This window comes from Myotis myotis, unplaced genomic scaffold (genome assembly GCF_014108235.1).
Source record: "Myotis myotis isolate mMyoMyo1 unplaced genomic scaffold, mMyoMyo1.p scaffold_m19_p_17, whole genome shotgun sequence".
Classification (NCBI taxonomy): Eukaryota; Metazoa; Chordata; class Mammalia; order Chiroptera; family Vespertilionidae; genus Myotis; species Myotis myotis.
The window spans coordinates 29614757-29632417 of record NW_023416321.1 but is presented as its reverse complement, the minus strand read 5'-3'; the positions used below and the strand labels follow the sequence as shown (position 1 = coordinate 29632417).

Here is a 17661-nt window from a genome sequence, read left to right as displayed (position 1 = left end):
GGTCATTGCTGTCGGCAAGGCCCCAGGGCTGAGAGGCGATGATCTAACCGGGGAGAAGAAGCCAGAGGTCTAAGCATGAGCTCAGAGTGTGGGGACTCGGTGAGATGTGCTCTCATCACTAGAAGAAAAAGCAGATCCCCAGGTAATCTGGATGAAGTCTCCAGTGACCTGCCAAGAACCTGAAATTCCATGAACAGTATCTCTCTTTCTCTGAGGTCTGCAAAGGCCTCTCTTGAGATGAAAACGGTCCCCAGGGGAGTGGCACAGTCAGTCGCCTTGGATTCTTCTTTCCTAACCCTTTGGCATGGTTTCGTTAATCAGTGTGTTTTTTAAAGCCACATCACAGGATCTTGAAGTAGTGGGATGTAGGCTAAATATATTTGGATAAAGAAACGCTATGGATAAAGGCTATTTTGAAGGCATTGTATATGTATTGAATTTTGAAGAAAGAAGGAAAAATCTATGAAAGTAAAACAGAGATGACAGGCAGCATCAAGAAAGAGCCAAGCCCGGACACCAGGTCCCAAAACCATCCTTCCCTGTCACCTGTAGCATCACCTGAGGAAGATGCCTTCTCTCTGGGCTCGGTGCCTCACCCACAAACTGAGGGGCTGGGCCACAGGACCTCGAAAGGTCCCTCCTACTCTGATTCTGCGCAGTGTTCGGACCAGCTTTACCCCCATGACTACTGTCATCCCAGCAACAGGAGTTCTTTGTGTAGAACTTTCTAGTTTGTAAAACTTGTTTGTCCTCATCACCCCACCTGCTTCTTACAGAAACAAAACTCAGGTCCCGTATGGAGCGCTGATGTACACAGCAGGGACGTGTCACCTCTCTGGGGGCCCGGGATTGCTATCTCTGCTTGCACCCGGCATATTGTTAGATGCAACACGGGTGGACAGACTGGAATTGATGAGCTGACACCCTTGGGGATTCTAGGAGAAAGACTTGGAGTCAGCAGTAAGTGAGAAACCCCCCTGGCTGTTCACGGAGGCGTTTCTTCCAGCCTTCCACCACCTTTCCTTGCCTTCAGGTCCCTCTGGGCATCCTCTACATTTTGGGAGATGTTCTTGGCAATGCTGGTGACCACAAGAGGCATGTTGCCTGGTTGGCTGGGGACAGTCAACAGGGTTCCTCTGGGTGGTTGGCGGGAATAAGGCTCCCAGACAATGGAAAAGTCTGGCTTGTCTAGCTGTTTTGCCATAAGCCTTTGACTGTTGATCTGAGCCTTTAACCAGCAGTGACATCATTCTTTCATTTGACAAATGCTGTAGCGCACTGACTGTGGCCAAGAGTGAGCCCAGGAGTCCTGAGTCTTTTTGAGGGCTCATACATGATCTGTGTGACCTTGGGTAGGTTGCTGAACCTCCCTGGGCTTTATTTCCTCACCTGCCAGATGAAGCCATGGTTGCCTGCCCTGGCCCCACCCCAGGCTGCTGTATAGCTCCAGTGAGACCAGGGGTGTGAGAGAGCTGTCAAGGGGGTAAGTCACTCCATTGGTACAAAAGATGCCTGGCCACTGGATTTGATATTAATAGGGAGGAGGATAAGAGGAGCAGGTAGAGAGAGAGGAGAGAAGAAGGTACAAAAAGGAGGGAGGAAGGACGGGAGGAAAAGAGGGAGGAGGAAGAGGAGGAGAAGAAAAAGGAGGATGAGAAGGACAAAATAGAAGACATTGAGGAAGAGAGGAAAGGGGGAAGGATGGAAAGGAGAGGAGAAGCGGGGGTAGGCTCCTTTAAATCTGCCTCCTGCAGGTCAGGGTCCTAATTGCCTGATGAAGACACTGCTGGGTCTTCCTATTAGATACAGCAATTCTGCTCGAGGCTGATGCTTTAATGAACCCTCACCAGAGAGGTGTGTGGGGGAGAGGGGAGCATAAAGGAACAGACAAGTGATCACTCTCCGCATGCTCCCATGCTCTTACCTCCCCTCCCCTACTGTTTCAAAGTTGTTTTGTTTTGTTTTGTTTTCTGTGCGATTTCCAGAGCTTGGAAAGAATTTGTACATTCAATTAATCCCTCTTTAATTCTCCACCATCACTTTCCTGGAAGCTTAAATAAGAGAAACTCTGCAAAGGAAGTAAGTCATGTCACAGAGTCATTTCTTGCCTGTGTGTCGATGATCAGGGGAAGAAAGGGAGAAGAGAGAGGGGAGGGGAAGGGAGGGGAGGGGAGGGGAGGAGACACCTCAAACCCTACCAAGAGGAGGGAGAAGCTCAGAGCTCCAAGATTAGGCACTCAGGACTACATTTAGAACCAATTTATAGACAAGTTGGAGGGAGTTCAGAGACAAGCCACCCAAACAATTAGAGGCAGGCAGCTTAATTGGCCCAGCTTGGCGAAGCAACTGCTAAGCAGGGAGCACTGGGGAGTCTGCAGCCAGAGGAGGCAGCATCAACACCAGTGAGGGGGAGGCACTGTGTAGCTTGTACGCAGAAGGGGATCCAGAGAAGAAATGGGGCCCAGAGAAGACAGGATCCAGCTCCGCCAGGCCTGGAGCTTGGGTTTTCTCTGGCCACGTGGCGAACCCTCCTCACAGGCCATTCCTCCCCAGGCATCACGACAGCAGGGCACTCACTGTTTAATGCAATCTTACAGCCGCCCTGCAAGGCAGATGCGTTCATGCCACTTTTGCAGATGAAGAAACAGAAGCTCAGGGATGTTATGTAACTTGCCCAAGATCTCGCGGTAGTAAAAATAAAGATTGAAACTCAGATCGGGTTGGCTTTTAAGCGCAGGCTCATTTCTGTGACACAGCAGCACCTCCTGGGAGCTGTGAGGGAAGGGAAGAGACAGGGAGAGGAGCCCCTATGGCTGAGGCTCCCAAGGGCTCCTTATCCAGCTGAAGGCTACCTGGGCGGGAAGCCAAAAGATGACCAAGTCATACGGCATGCTCTGTGCAGTGCCTTAGACCAGCAGGGCCCCATGTCCTTAGGCCCCTGTGTCCTGAGGACCCCGCTCCTCTTTCCAGGTGCTCTGGGCCTCTTTGCTCTCTGAGGTCCCACTGGAGTGTCGCAGGGAGGGTACCGGACTTCTGGCCAGACAGATGTAGCTTGCAATTCTCCCTTTTACAAAAAAAAAAAAAAAAAAAAAAGTCTGGCCTCAGGCAAGTTACTTAACTTGTCCAGGCCTGGGCTTACTAATGGCTTAAACAGAGATCACCACATCTGCCTTATAAGGCTGTCGTGGGAGCACATGGGGCAGTGAGCATGCAGGTGCTCTGTGAATCGCCAGGTGCCGAATGCAAGAGAATGTTATCAGCAACAGTATCCTAATGGCGTTCTAACTCACTATAGACACCACTGAGCATCTCTGGGCTTCTCTTACTTCAGGCTCCCACCTGGCACACCCATTCCCCAATCCACACACGCCCTGGTCTGCAGTGGGGCTGGCCTAGAATTAGAGCTGACCCAGAGGTGGCTCTGGAGGCAGGCAGCTGGTGAACACCAAGGGGAAGGCTGGGTCAGCCATCTGCCTGGGCAAGCAGAGGTGACCGACGTCAGAATGTGACCAGACGCCAGCACTGCAAATGCACAGCAGATGGCCCATGGCCGCCTGGAGTCAGAGATTCATGGAACCGGTCATGTAAACCCGGCGGGAAAAGGGATGTCAGACCCGGCAAGATGTCTTGTACCTGATGGGACAGAGCCCAGAAATGGAGCGGAGGGAGGGATGGGAATGTAAATTGAAAGTAATAGCTCCAGGCGCTTCTTGGCACTTAGAGGCACCTTCAGACCTCCTTGATTATTGGGGCATTGGCAGGCCTAGGAGATAGGCTCTCCTGTGGCCGTGGTTGCCCAGGTCCTGTTGACGCCATGACGAGGAGCAGCAGAGGCAGCAGGCAGGGAGGTGCCCTGGGGAGAGCCCAGGCTGGACTCAAGTCCTGGAAGAATCGGGCCTCACTGTCTGGACCTGGAAATTACTCCTGGCCCTTCAGTTACCTCTGCTGGACACAAATTATAGAAGAGCCAACACTTAGCGAGTGCCTGCTATGTGCCTGGCTCTGGTCTAAGGCTTCACATGGCTGACTCTTTGGGTCCTTAAAGCATCCCTCTGGGGAGATGTCATTATTATGCATTATTATCGCTATTTCCCAGAGGCCCCAAGAGGAAACCAGCCCAAATGGAGCCTCCCAACTCTTAGCCACTGCATGCTGCATCAATCCTGGCCCTAGCCGGTGTGACTTGGCTGGGCATGGTCCCATGCACAGAAGGGTTGCTGGTTTGATTTCTGGTCAGGGCTCATGCCCAGGTTGCAGGCTCAGTACCCAGTGGGATGTGTGCAGGAGGCAGCAGATTGATGTTTCACTCTCACATCAATGTTTCTCTCTCTAAAAATCAATAAATAAATAAAATAAAAGATAAAGAGATGGTTTCTGAGGTTCTTTACAGAATCTCAGAAAATCAATGATGGGCCAGACCTTGAAAATAATATGGCATGATCTGCTTTTACCAATGAGTAGACCCAGACAATCAGGTGCCCTGCAGTGAGCAGACCTCCTGCTCCAAAATGCAGCTACTACGTGATTCAAAAGCATCAGAAAGAGGAAGATTTATCTCAGACAGATGTTGGCTGGCACCACAGCTGGGTCTGCCCACACAGTTGCTGCATTGATAGTGCATGTGTTGATATCATCAAAACCTCTCTTCATCAAGAGCTTTGGACATACAGTGGGGCCTTGACTTACGAGTTTAATTCGTTCCGTGATGGAGCTCGTCACTCGTATGTCAAATCAAAAAGTGAACGAGTGAGACACGTGATGCTGGGCTGATGTTGTGGCATTCACTGTGACGTTCGCTGCGCCAACTAGTGGTGGGGTATCTGAAGCTGGCTCGTAACCCGAATTTTAGCTCACAACTCAAAGCAAAAGTCGGCCGAGAGACGGCTCATATCTCGAAAAACTCGTTAGTCGGGACACTCGTAAGTCAAGGCCCCACTGTATGGCAAAAAAAATCTAAGTAGTGCTTCTTAGCTGTTGTGGTTCACAGATGCCTTTGGGAATCTGGGGAAAGGTATGGATTATTTGGCAAGAAAAACAATAGACATGCATTTCAGTTTGGGGGAGGGAGATGATGAACCTTTTGAAGCTCCTCCATGATTCTCTCTCGGGGTCTGTGAGCCACGAATTATAAGACTCCTGCTCTAGGTTATGAGAAAATCAGAGGGCCCTAACCTGTTTGGCTCAGTGGATAGAGCATCAGCCTGCAGACTGAAAGGTCCCAGGTTCGATTCCGGTCAAGGGCATGTACCTGGGTTGCGGGCACATCCCCAATAGGGGGTGTGCAGGAGGCAGCTGGTCGATGTTTCTCTCTCATAGATGTTTCTAGCTCTCTATCCCTCTCCCTTCCTCTCTGTAAAAAATCAATAAAATATATTTTTAAAAAAATCAGAGGGAAATGTGTTTCCTTTTCTGTCTCAGAGAGTCTTCAGAATCTATTCTATTCTATTCTATTCTATTCTATTCTATTCTATTCTCTCGGTTCTACCCTCCTCCTTCCCTTTTGTCCAAGGTAGAGAGTCCCTGCTCCCAGGGCCGTCACCTCTGCACCTGTTCTACTGGATGGGAAGGGGTCGCCTTGGTCTCATATGCCCGTGTGTCAGCCATGCCCAGCGCGCTGCCCAGCACGTGTCCAGACTCAGCACACATTGTGGGTTGATCATCAATTTATTGCACTGAAGAGAGTGAGTAAAAAGATTTGCACATTACTTCAAGGTATCTGGTCCTTGGCTTTTCCTTCCCGGGCATCGAGTCAGAGGCAGGTGTGACAAAGGACTTGGCTGAAGTCAGTTTCCCCAGGAACAGAACCTGAAATGGGGATTTGGTGTGAGGGTTTAGTGCTCTCAAACACAATCAGTAAGGTGTGAGGGAGGCAGGAGAGAGCGAAGGGGAAACTAGGCAAAGCCCCACCCCAGAGATATGAGTATGTGTGAATAGCAAGGCACCAGGCTTTTGGTCCCTGTAATAGTCAAGGCATAACACTAGAGACTTTCCCTGGCAAGGTGACACCTGTCGGGACCAGCAGAGGGCGATGCTCAGGAGAAAGGTGCAGTTATGGCTGTTACAGCCTGTATGTACTCCCAGCAGGTGGGTTGAGGGTATGGTCCAGATGATCTGGCTGGGACAGCAACAGTGTCTACTACATACTTTGTGTGCCAGCTCAGGTCAATGGAAGGCAGCTGCCTAGAGCATTGCGTTGAGAGAGGGTGAGATGCCATACAGGCCCTGGTGCAGCTGGAAAGCACCATGATGGATTAGCCACACCTGCGGGGGCTAAGGAGCAGCAGCAGGGCTGGCCATTCTGAGCCTCGGGGAAACCAGGTCCATGTTTATCGTCAGAGGTCTATGGTGGTTTAGGGACGCTGGGGCAATTTTATGGGTCACACAATTTCAAATCAACAGTGTCAGGTAGGTTTCTGTGTTTTCGCTGTTGTAGGTAGAAACCAGACAGGCAGCCGGTAGCTAAAAGACAGCATCCCCGAACTAAAGCAAAGGCATGACTTAAACTGACAGCCTTTTAGCAGGAAAGGGAGTCACACTCAGAGCCCAGGCAGCAGTATACAACCGGAACTGGGGTGTCAGGAAATGGACAGGGTGCATTTGAGGACCTTGGCATCAATGCAAAGACAGACTGAAGGCGAAGGCCCTTATTTCTTGAGCTTCTGTAGCCACAGGGCCTAGCAATATTGCAAACACACAGTGGTTTCTCAATAAATATGGTTTCGGTGTTTGAAACCAAATAAACCAAGCCTTGGGAAAGTAACTCTGAGGTAGAAGGCAATCATTCCAGAATTTCTAGACATAGCCTCCCCGACAGATCTGCCAGCCTTGAAGTGAGAAAAGCAGCCTGGCTTCCGCTGACTCTCAGGATGTGGTGGGTGGGTTTCCACTCCTCTCTGTTATTAGCACAGATTTCTGTGTTGGGAGGAACTGGGGATGTAGTGGAGAGATACGGCAATTTGAGATGTCACACTTAGGTTTCATTTCCGTGGGCTTGGCTGGCCTGGCTGTGATTGAAGGAGCCCATTTCTCACCCCATCTATCCATCCATCCACCCATCCATCCACCCACCCATCCATCCATCCATCCATCCATCCACCCACCCATCCATCCACCCATCCACCCATCCACCCATCCACCCATCCATCCATCCATCCATCCATCCATCCATCCATCCATCCATCATCCATCCATCCTTCCATCCATCTATCCATCCACCCGCCCATCCATCCATCCATCCATCCATCCATCCATCCATCCATCCATTTATTCTAACTACAATAAAATGCACACATGAATTTACCATTTTAACTCTTGCATGGGGACTGCAGTGACTGTCCCTGAGGGTCCCCCAGGCCAAGGGAGGCCACTGGGAAGCCCAAAAGTGCTCTAACAAGGACAGCAATGAGGACATTAGCAACAGCCTTAACCACAAATACCTGAACCACCCTTCACAGGTTTTATTCCTTAAGTTTTGAAACGACTCAGTGAGGTAGGCAGGGGAGTAGTTACCACTCCCCGGATGTCCTCGGCCGGGTGGAACTTGGGAAGGAGATAGGACAGGAGACGCACCCTACAGAGCACCTTCTGGGGAAACCAGAATTAACATAAGCGGTTGTCATCAAGGAGGGACACGTAGTATGGCTCTTGAGAGGAGGGGAGCCAGAGATTGTATAATGGGTGGGTCACCCCACCAAAGTGTGCCCTCCCTTGGCATTAATCCATAGGGTGTTTTGCTTCCTCCTGCTCAGTCATTCTCAGCCTTCAACGTTCAGTTCCAATATAATTACCATCTGATCCAACAATGCCACTCCTAGGTATATACCCAGAAGGATTGAAATCAGGGACTCCAACAGACAGTGTGCACCAACATACATAACAGCGTTAGTCACCAAAGGGCAAAAACAACCCCAGTATCCACCAACAGACCCGTGGATAACCAACACGGAATGTGTACGTACGATGGAATATTACCCAGACATATGAAGGAATGAAGTGGTGGTCCACACTACAACATGGATAAAAGTCTTAAAGACCTTGTGCTGGATGAAATAAGAGGACAAATACTGTGTGATTCCACTTAACTGAGGTATCTAGGGTAGGCAAAGTCACAGAGACAGAAAGTAGGACAGAGGTTGACAGAAAGTAGGAGGTGAGTTTTCCTTGGTGCATAGAAAATTAATAGACAAAGGGGAACTAGGATCCAGAGGAGGCAGAGGGGGATGGGGACTTATTGTTCAGTGGGACAGGGTTTCTGCTTGGAATGACAGAAGGTCTCTGAGATGGATAGTGGCGAACTTTACATGGCATTGTACTAGTACATGAATCCAACGTCTCTGCATTGTGCAGTTGAAAGGGTTAAATAGTAAATTTATGTGTGCATTTTACTCTAGTTAGAATAAATGGATGGATGGATGGATGGATGGATGGATGGATGGATGGATGGATGAATGGAAAAATAAATAAGAAAACAAATTGAGTTCAGGGCTCATGGACTTCCGAAAGCCTCCCTAGATCAAACCTGATGGGAGCGCCATTCTCTGCACCTGCGACACCCGCTCTCTGATTATTAATGCTCTTGACTGTCTCCACTCTGAGCTGTGAGTGCCTATGGACCACGTCCTCTCCTACTTATGTTTCTGGCTCTATCCAAATGCCTAGCATAGTGTGAGAATATGATAATTCTGTTTTAAATTAACAGGTCTGATATATATGATATGTTTGAAATACACATCATAGCTTTCAAATACATGAAACAGACATCAACTCCTGTCACGATAGTGGTTGGTTAAACTTGGCTCAGGTTCTTTTTAAACATATCTGATTGTCCTTTCCATCACAATTTTAATAAGCAACGTAGCAAGGAGATTGATTTGGGGAAAAAACTGAACCTCAGAAATGAAATAAATGGTAGACAGTTTATTAACAGTTCTTGACATGCACCCATACCCTTGCCAAGGAAATTCCTCTCCCTCTCCCTCCCTGTGGCTTGACTTGGACTCCTCCTTTAGGTCTTAACGTAGATGCCACCACTTCTGGGGAGCCTCTTACACCAGGTGACACCTGCTCTCCCTGTCCTGAGCTGCCACGAGCTTGCATGCCCCGCCATCTCTCCTGTCATCATATGTGTCACACCGCGTTATACGTACTTGTGTACTTTTTCTGTCTTCCCCACTAGACAGTGAACTCCACGAGAGCAGAGACTGCTACGTGCCCAGCATCTAGAAAAATTCCTAGCACAGGGAGGTACTCAACAGTGTGTATTGAAAGGGTGGCTAAAGGAATGAGGAGTAAATGAAGGCCGTCATGGGGGCATGAGACTGTGTAGTGTGTATGGCCAGTTCCTTTTAACTAGCGGAGATGGGGGAGAGAGAGGAAGGTCCAGAGACAGGAGGTGAGTTTTCCTTGGTGCACAGAAAATTAATAGACAAAGGGGAACCAGGATCTAGGCAGCCCGGCTCGTGGTCCCATGCTATTTACATTATGACCCTGCTTCCTGCTCCCTGAGAGCTCCATACTTCTTCTGTCCGAGATGATCTATGACCTCGCACCTTTGGGATAAAGTCACAAACTCCCCATGCATAGCCTTTTGAAAGTATCATCCATTTAACAGAGGGATTCTGGAGAACAACGCATCCCAGCAAAATGTCTTTTGTATAACGAGGTTTAAAACTTGGACTCGGCTGGTAGAGGATAGAATTTGAGGTATTTTGCATTCCCTTTGGGTATCCTCAGATCTTTATCATGAGACCTGGCTGCTTCCTTAGGAAAGTTCGGATCAAGTGGGATTGTCATCATGTCAGCTGATAGCTGCTCACCTGAAGTTATGGTCAAGGCTGGTGGCTGGTGAATATTTAGTATTTCCCTTACCAAGAAACTGGAGACACGGGGTTTCAGGGTCAGTGAAGCGAGTCCATGGTGTTGTCAAGGACTCAAGGTCTGGCTGTTCTGCCCTCTGTGTGCCTGTGATCTCTTCCTTCAGGTCCAGGAAAGCTGCCCCGGCCATGAGAGTCACGTCCTTGCCCATCAGAGCTTCAAGGAGGAAGGAATGCAATGAGAGCAAAAGCTGGCTTTCTCCTTCCCAGGGAAAAATCTTCCCTCAAAACACCAGATGGACTTCTCTTTGTGTTTTTTGTTTGTTTGTTTGTTTTTCCAACAGAGGTCAGCTTTTATTGACTGTGTTACAAAAGAGTCAGTTTAGTCAAAAAGACCAAAGCCCATGTCATCATCAGACTCCTCAGATTCTTCTTTCTTTGCTTCCACTTTCTTCTTCTCAGCTGGGGCAGCAGTGGTGGAGGGGCAGGACCTCCTGCTGGTGCAGCACTAGCTGAAGGGGCAGGTCCACCAGCCCCTACATGAGATGAGGCTTCCATCGTTGACATTGGCCAGAGCCTTTGCAAACAAGCCTGGCCAGAAAGGCTCAACATTTACACCAGCTGCTTTAATGAGGGCATTGATCTTACCCTCCATCACCATCACTTCATCGTCGTGCAGGATCAGGGCCGAGTAGATGCAGGCGAGCTCTGAGGCAGAGACCAAGGGTGAGGGTGAGTGCTGGGCAAGCGCTGCCGGGAGTGGTGCTAGTCGCCGGATGAAGTGAGAGCCTCACCCCACCGCGGCCTTAGCTTCCTCGGAAGAACCGAGCACCCTTCCAGCAGCTGGGGAAAGGGGTCTCCTAGACCTGGATCACATGCTCACTCCTAGACCTATCACTGCTAAAGGGAAAGACCAGTTCCTGTGTCATGACCAGTCATGATTCATGCCTTGAGGTGGGGTACAGTGCCTGTAGTACGTGGAGAAGAAGGGAGCTGCCTACCAGCATGTATGGATGAAGCACACCCATGTCTTCACACTGACCATGGTTGTGATTAAGGACTGAAGTGTGTTCACTCTCTCCCCTTGGCAGAATTAGAAACAGGCAGGCACATTAGTACTCTCCTTCCTTTTTCGAGCTTTGAGGTAGACCTGATGTTTCATCCTTTACCCTCTCTGCCGCTTTCTCCCCACCAGCAAAGGGTCAGGTGGTAAATATTTTCAGCTTTGTGGGCTACTTGATCTCTGTCACAAGTACTTAGTGTCCAGCACTGTAGCATCAAAATAGCCATAGACAATATGTACATGATTTGACTACATTTCAGTAAGACTTTATTTATGCAAACTGGCCAGATCTCAGCTTCGGTCCACAGGCCATAGTTTGGGAACTCCTGATTTAAGTCATTGATACATTCATCTCTCAGATATTTACTAAGAACCTCCTATGTTCTAGCTACTGTCTAGGTGCTGGAGATAACGTAGGAATCGAAGTATACCAGGTCTGTGCCCTGCAAAGCGTATGCACTGCTCAGGGAGACTCATCAGAAACAAATGACCAAGTAAAGAACGTTAATGTGATGCGTGCTGTGGTGGAAGTCGACTGTGATAGACAGTTTTGAGGTTGGCAGAGCAGTGGAGATGGGCCTAGTTTAAATGGGTTGGTGAGAGGAGCATGACATTTGAGAGCTAAGGGATGAGAAGGAACTCGCTACATGAAGAAAAGGCAACAGGAACTGAAAATGCCAACACTTTCGGGCAGGACTAGGTTTGACATACTCAGGAAGCCACAGGGCGGCAAGGAAAGAACAGACAAGGGAGAAAGAAGCAGGCAGGGGCCAGCAGGAGAGGCCTGGCAGGCCTGAGAAGAACCACGGAGTTTATGCCAAGAGCAATGTAGGATTCCACAAAGGGCTGTGGCAGAGCACCGATGTGCACTTTTAGATGGTCAACCCGACTGATACATGGATGGCGGGGAGGGAGGAGCGAAGCAGAGAGGTCCTTTGGGAGCTATTTCAACAGCCCAAGAAGTTTATAAAGGCCTGTCTCAACTCACTTCCGTTGTGGACACAGCGGGGTCCCTCTGGATGGTAAAGTTGGGCTGAGGGGAAAAAACCTGAGAACTTAGAAGCACCAGACAGAAAGTTTCAGAAAGATAAACTGGCTTCTCTTTGGAGATATTCAGCAAGACACAGTTCACTTAAGGCCCTGAGACTAGGTTGCCTGGCACCTCTCCAACACCCAGCAGCTCAGGGGGGAGCTTGCACACTGCTGGGTCATGCTGGGTGCTCCTGAGAAGAGGAAGGTGTGGCAGGGCTCACAGCTGCAGCCAGGCTGGGGGCGGGGATCGGTGAGGCAGGCACTCCCGTCTCTGCCATTCTGCTTCGGTTACTGAGCCCCCCCCCCCCCACCCCCCAGCGCTGTACTCCAAAATGACATTGGCTCAGGGGTTGGTCGGATTGTGTATGCATCCCTCACTTTGTCCCACAGAGGATTGGAGGCCACTTTCAAGAAAATACATGTAATAAAATAGAAGAAATTAAAGATATCAAAACTAATACAAATCAGGTAAAAAATCGAGACCAGCAAGCAGAAGAGAAAGCCAAAATGCAGGTTAGCACATCCTACATCAGTGATGGCAAACCTTTTGAGCTCGGCGTGTCAGCATTTTGAAAAACCCTAACTTAACTCTGGTGCCATGTCACATATAGAAAGTTTTTTATATTTGCAACCATAGTAAAACAAAGATTTATATTTTTGATACGTATTTTTATATTTAAATGCCATTTAACAAAGAAAAATCAACCAAAAAAATGAGTTCGCGTGTCAGAGGTATCATAGGTTCGCCATCACTGCCCTACATGGTTGCCATCACTGATAGGTCGGGAAACCCCGTCTGTGCACTGATTCCTACTGTCTGTGTACATCCCCTCCAGCATTATTTACTCCCACCCTGGGGCCTGGCCTGCCAGCTACACGGTGATTGCCATGCACCTGTGTGGTGCCCATGAGGAGGGCCCCTGTCTCCCCGCCTGCCTCCGAGGTGACCTCAGAAATGGTGCTTCTCCTTCTCTGGGCACGGAGGAGACACTGCAACTGGTATTCACAATTTTCTACTCAATTGCTTTCTTCTGGGCTTGGTTTAGCTTAATGATTTCCCAATCAGATTTGAATTTCTTCACATTACTAAAGTCAAAATGCTAACCAGCAAGGCAAACGGAACCAAACGCTGAGATTTCCATCCTGAAGTGACAGGGGAAGGCAGTTGGGCTCCCGGCCAGAGGTCCCGGGAGTGGATCGAGGCCAGAGGGAAGCTAACTAGGGGCTCAGAGATGGAAACAAGGCAGTGGGGGCCACCTTGGCTCCTGCTTGGGTTCAAGGCTAAATGCTCATCAAGCCGGACCCAAGAGCTCAATATTCTGCTCAGGCATAGGCCACTGTGGGCAAATCCTTCCCCCTCTTCTCCCTCCCCAGCCAAGTGGCATTGGCTAGTTAATCAGGAAAGAGTTGACCTCTAGGCTGGAGGGGTCCGAGGAGAGAGAAGCTGTGGCTGACAGCTGACTCCCAGAGGACTCGTCTCTGGCTAAGTCTGTCTCATATTCACCCCTCTCTCTGCCCACTTCCCCTCCAACCCTGTCCCTCCCTCCTCCATCCTCCCATGGACCCATGTGGCTCTGCCCTGCCTTTGTCTTCGGGCCATCGGTGTCTCCATCTTGGATCCTTCTGACCGGGCAGTTCCCGAGAGTGTCCCCTCTCTGGCTCAGCACCCACAGGCTCTCAGAACACTTCTTTGGTCAACTGTCTCCATAAGCAGCCCAGGCAGGAGGTGTCACTCAGCTGCCCAGGCCCTACCTCCTATCCCTCCAAGCCTCCCCCCCACCCTCACCCCCACCCCCCCATCATGAGATCATCTCAGGCAGCCACAGTGGACTCTTCTCAGCTTGCAGCCCTGCCAGACTGGTCCAGACGTGCCATCAGCCTCACCTGTGCCAGGTCAGACGCCACCTCCCTCAGCTGAACCTGGTGGGGATGGCAGGGCTCCATCACGAGAAGTAGCCTGGGGACCTGACGGAGGGTGACCAGCTCCTCCAAGATGCTGGGAACCCCCTCAGGCCTGGGGGAATCAGAAGGGTTGGTCACCCTGCAAGAGAATGGGACTTAAATTATAAGAACCAGCTTCGGTGCCAGCTCTGCTTTGTGCCACTTATGTAACCACGGGCAACACACGTCTCCCTCTCCATAAACTAAGGACTGTAATCCCTTCCCTGCCTACCTTGCAGGACTGTTCTAAGGGTCACATCGGATAATGGATGTGAAAGTGCTTAAGGAACACTAAAGTACTGGGCAGATGTAAGAGGGGTTTTATTACCTAGTGTTTATGACCTGGAGGCCAGAGTATTAACAATTTCAATTAATCAAATAAATGGAAAAATAAATTGGTTTTATGGAAGCAGATTCCCGCACCTTGCCAAGGGTTCAGGGCTGGGGCAAGGGAAGGGAAAGGAACTCATTGTTGCACTGGGCTCAACCCAAGTAGGGACTCCCTCCAGCTCACCCTCAGCTCCAGGGGCCCAGACACACCTGCCCGGGACTCACAAGCTCGGCCCCAGGATGGGGTCTCAGCAAGATCCGTTCTCAGCCACAGAGAAACCAAAGGCAGTTTATTCGTCATTGTCCATGCTGTGGTTAAGGAAAGCCGCCAAGTGTCAGCCGAGCGCCATTGGCCTGATTTACAGGGGACTTCACAAGCGGCGGAGTGCTTCCCCTTGAACACTGGTGTGTGCTCACGGTATCCCGGACGTGCTCAGGAAGCAGCATCCTGAAGACCGGATGCAGGAGGAGGTGAAAGCCTAAACAGCTCCTAGAGGGTCCTGGTCCTCTCCCCCTCAGCAGGTTTACTCTGGACATTGTCCCAGATGCAGATGGGAGTGTCGTCCTAAGCTGGGCAGGCACTGTGCTGGGGTGTGAGTCCTGACGCTTGGCCTTGAATATGGACATGGCTGTAATGAGCTGCTCCCTCTTCCCCATACCTGAAGGCAGGTCATGGTTGGGGCATAAACGTTAAACTCACTTTGACAGATCACCGGGGGCCCCTCTGAAGGACTTTCTCCTCTAGGTGAGGAGACAGGTAGAGGAATGGCTGCACATAAACAGTTCTAATATAGGGCCGTCTGAGTGCACAGTAAGAACTGTTCATGCCGAAATGGACTTAGGCAGGGCAAGTGAGAATCTCATCAATAATTTAGGAGCAAGTGTGCTGGGGACAACTGGCGATGCAGATCATCGGTCCTTGTACAGTCAGGAATAGATTGTACCCAGCACTCCGGACGTAATAAATAGACTGTTCTTTCTTTCTCTCTCTAAAACAGGGGGGCGGGGGGAGGGGGGGATGTCCAGCCCGCAAAATCTTTTGGTGTGGCCCTGACAAGGCATTAGGGGTGAGTTAATTCAATGTTTGACTAAATATAGCAGGCTGATTTCTAAGTTGATAATTTTGTATGTCCCGCAAATGATGTTATAAATATCCAAATGGCCCTTGGCAGAAAAAAAGGTTTCCCACCCCTGCTCTAAAGAAAGCTTTTGAAATGGAGAAGAACCGGAACTATTGACTATCCCACACTGTCTTTGTGAAGATTTGTGCAATCTGTGTAACTGACAACAGATTAACATGCATGAGAAATAAAGTGTTTCTGTGGATCAGTGGCTCTCGAATGAGGGTGATTTGGTGATGCCTGGAGGTATGCTTGTCACACCCGGGCTAGGAGGGGGCATTTGCTCCTGGCCTCTGGTGAGAAGAGGCCAGGGATGCTGCTAAAAGTCCTCCAATTGCAGAACAGTCCTCCACGAGGAAGAACCATCTGTCCAAAATGTCAATAGCGATGCTGTTATGAAACCCAGCCATAAATCAACATGAAAAAAGATCAATTCAATAGAAACATGGACAAAAGATTTGGAGAGGTAAGATAAGGAAGTGGGAACAGAAATGGTCCCGGAGCAGGGAACCCTGCCCTGCCTCACTGGTTATTGGGGGAATGCAAATGAAAGCAAAACGAAGGGGCCATTTCCCACTGTCCAGTCGGCAGGAATTAAACAGTGCAAGAGTAGGTCTGGTGCTGGTCAGGTTATAGAGCAATGGGAACTCATGCTAATGCAGGTACAAGCACTTTGGAGAGCAATCTGACAATACCTAGTTAAATGGAAGACACACCTAACCAAGCTGAGCAGTGCTACCCTAGAGAAATCACCCCCTGGGTACAGAGAGAAATACAAGCAAGAAAGCTAAAGGCAGCCCCTCCAGAAGTGAAATATTAGAACAGCCTAACAGTCCATCGAAGGGAAGGAGATGATGAAACGAATGAGCATGCATCAGTGTGGTTAAATAGTGAAACGAGAGGAAAGAAAAAGGTAACAATGGATCCTGAAGATAGTCTTTATGCTTACCTAAACTGGCAAACCAAACTGTTACCGAGGCTGATATTTACTATCACACATGTACTAAAAGCGTCAAATCTAGCGTGGGAATATTCATTTCTCTCTGGGGAAGGCAGGAATAATATCTAGGAGGGTTTCCTGTTATATCTATCATGTTTCATTTCCCAAGGTGGGTGGTGGATATTTGCTCTGTTTATTCTCTATATTTTTCTCTATTGTTCTCTGTATTTATTAATACAAAGAAAATGAAATGCCACAGAAAGATAGCAGGGTCTTCTGAATGTCTGTTGGTCCCATGGAACCCAGATTGGAGCAGGGTATCTGAGAGAGGTCCTGAGGGGAGAGCTGCTGTCCATCTTGCTCTGCAGCCCTCCCATGACCATGGCTCATCTATGCAAACATGGGCCACAAAGCCCATATTTTACCTTCATGAGTCATACAGTCCCTCTGAGGATTGGGATCTGCATGGTTTTGGAAGTTCTCAGTTTCAGACTCTGAAAGCGAAATTTTTTTTTTTCTGGAAGAAGATCATTCCATAGTCGCCTTCAAGATCTAAGAGGCAGATGTTTGTGATAGTCCCTGGGGACAGTGGTGACAGCTGGAGTGGGCCCATTGTGGGCACAGGCAGTGCAGATGGCTGAAAGCAGGAGGGGAGGGAATGGGAGTATTCCCAGAGATGGCAGCTGTGTGCTTCGAGGTTGGCCAGTTCCTGGAAAGCATAGAATAGGTATATGGACAGTGCCGACCACTCCTACAGCATCTCTGTAAGCAGGTCCTGCGATTTTCTTGGGCGTGTTCATGGGTATTTTTCCCTCACAGTGGCCAGCCTCAGTTCAGGCAGACAGCTGAACATGGAATAATAAGGTGTGATTTACAGATAAACCTGAAATTCAGGATCCTACCATCACTTGGATCTGAAGTCAGGAGCTCCCCACCCTCAGTTTAAGAACTTTTCTACTCATGGCCGGGAGTGGGATGTGATAAGGGTCATAGACTCACTGAGTGTCCCATCCCTTACCATGCTTGGCGAGCCAATGGGGCCTAGATTCTGAAGACAGCTAGAGCTCTGCCTGCCACTTCCTGACATGGAAGCCCAACTGCCGAGGTGGTAGCTGTGGACTTCCTGGGGCCCTGGCAATAGGATGCATGGAGACCTTTGCCCTGAAAGCCAGGAGTCTGTCAGGTTGATCGTGTAAGGGTGTCTCTGAGGCCTTCTGGGCAGTAAGCCAATAGGGGTAAGTGATTCCATACAAGGTCATGGGTGAGGAAGTCACAGTCAACAAGGGTGGCAAGTGGCTGCCAGCCAAAACCTGCTAATATATGTGAATAGCAAGCCCATCCATCTCTTGGCTGGTGTGAAATTAACACATTGCTCAATATGGTCAATTGGCACTGGATTTTCCAGCTTCAGAGAAGGAACAG

At 49.5% G+C, this 17661-nt stretch overlaps 1 protein-coding gene and 2 pseudogenes across 1 annotated transcript in view; 1 reads left to right on the top strand and 2 right to left on the bottom strand.

The window, feature by feature from the left end:
* Window positions 1-17661, top strand: part of ASIC2 (acid sensing ion channel subunit 2) — an 828796-nt gene that overhangs the window by 386268 nt on the left and 424867 nt on the right. The window lies entirely within an intron of this gene.
* LOC118671338 lies at window positions 10179-10974 on the bottom strand (annotated as a pseudogene).
* LOC118671337 overlaps window positions 11855-17661 on the bottom strand; it is a 111788-nt pseudogene continuing 105981 nt past the window's right edge.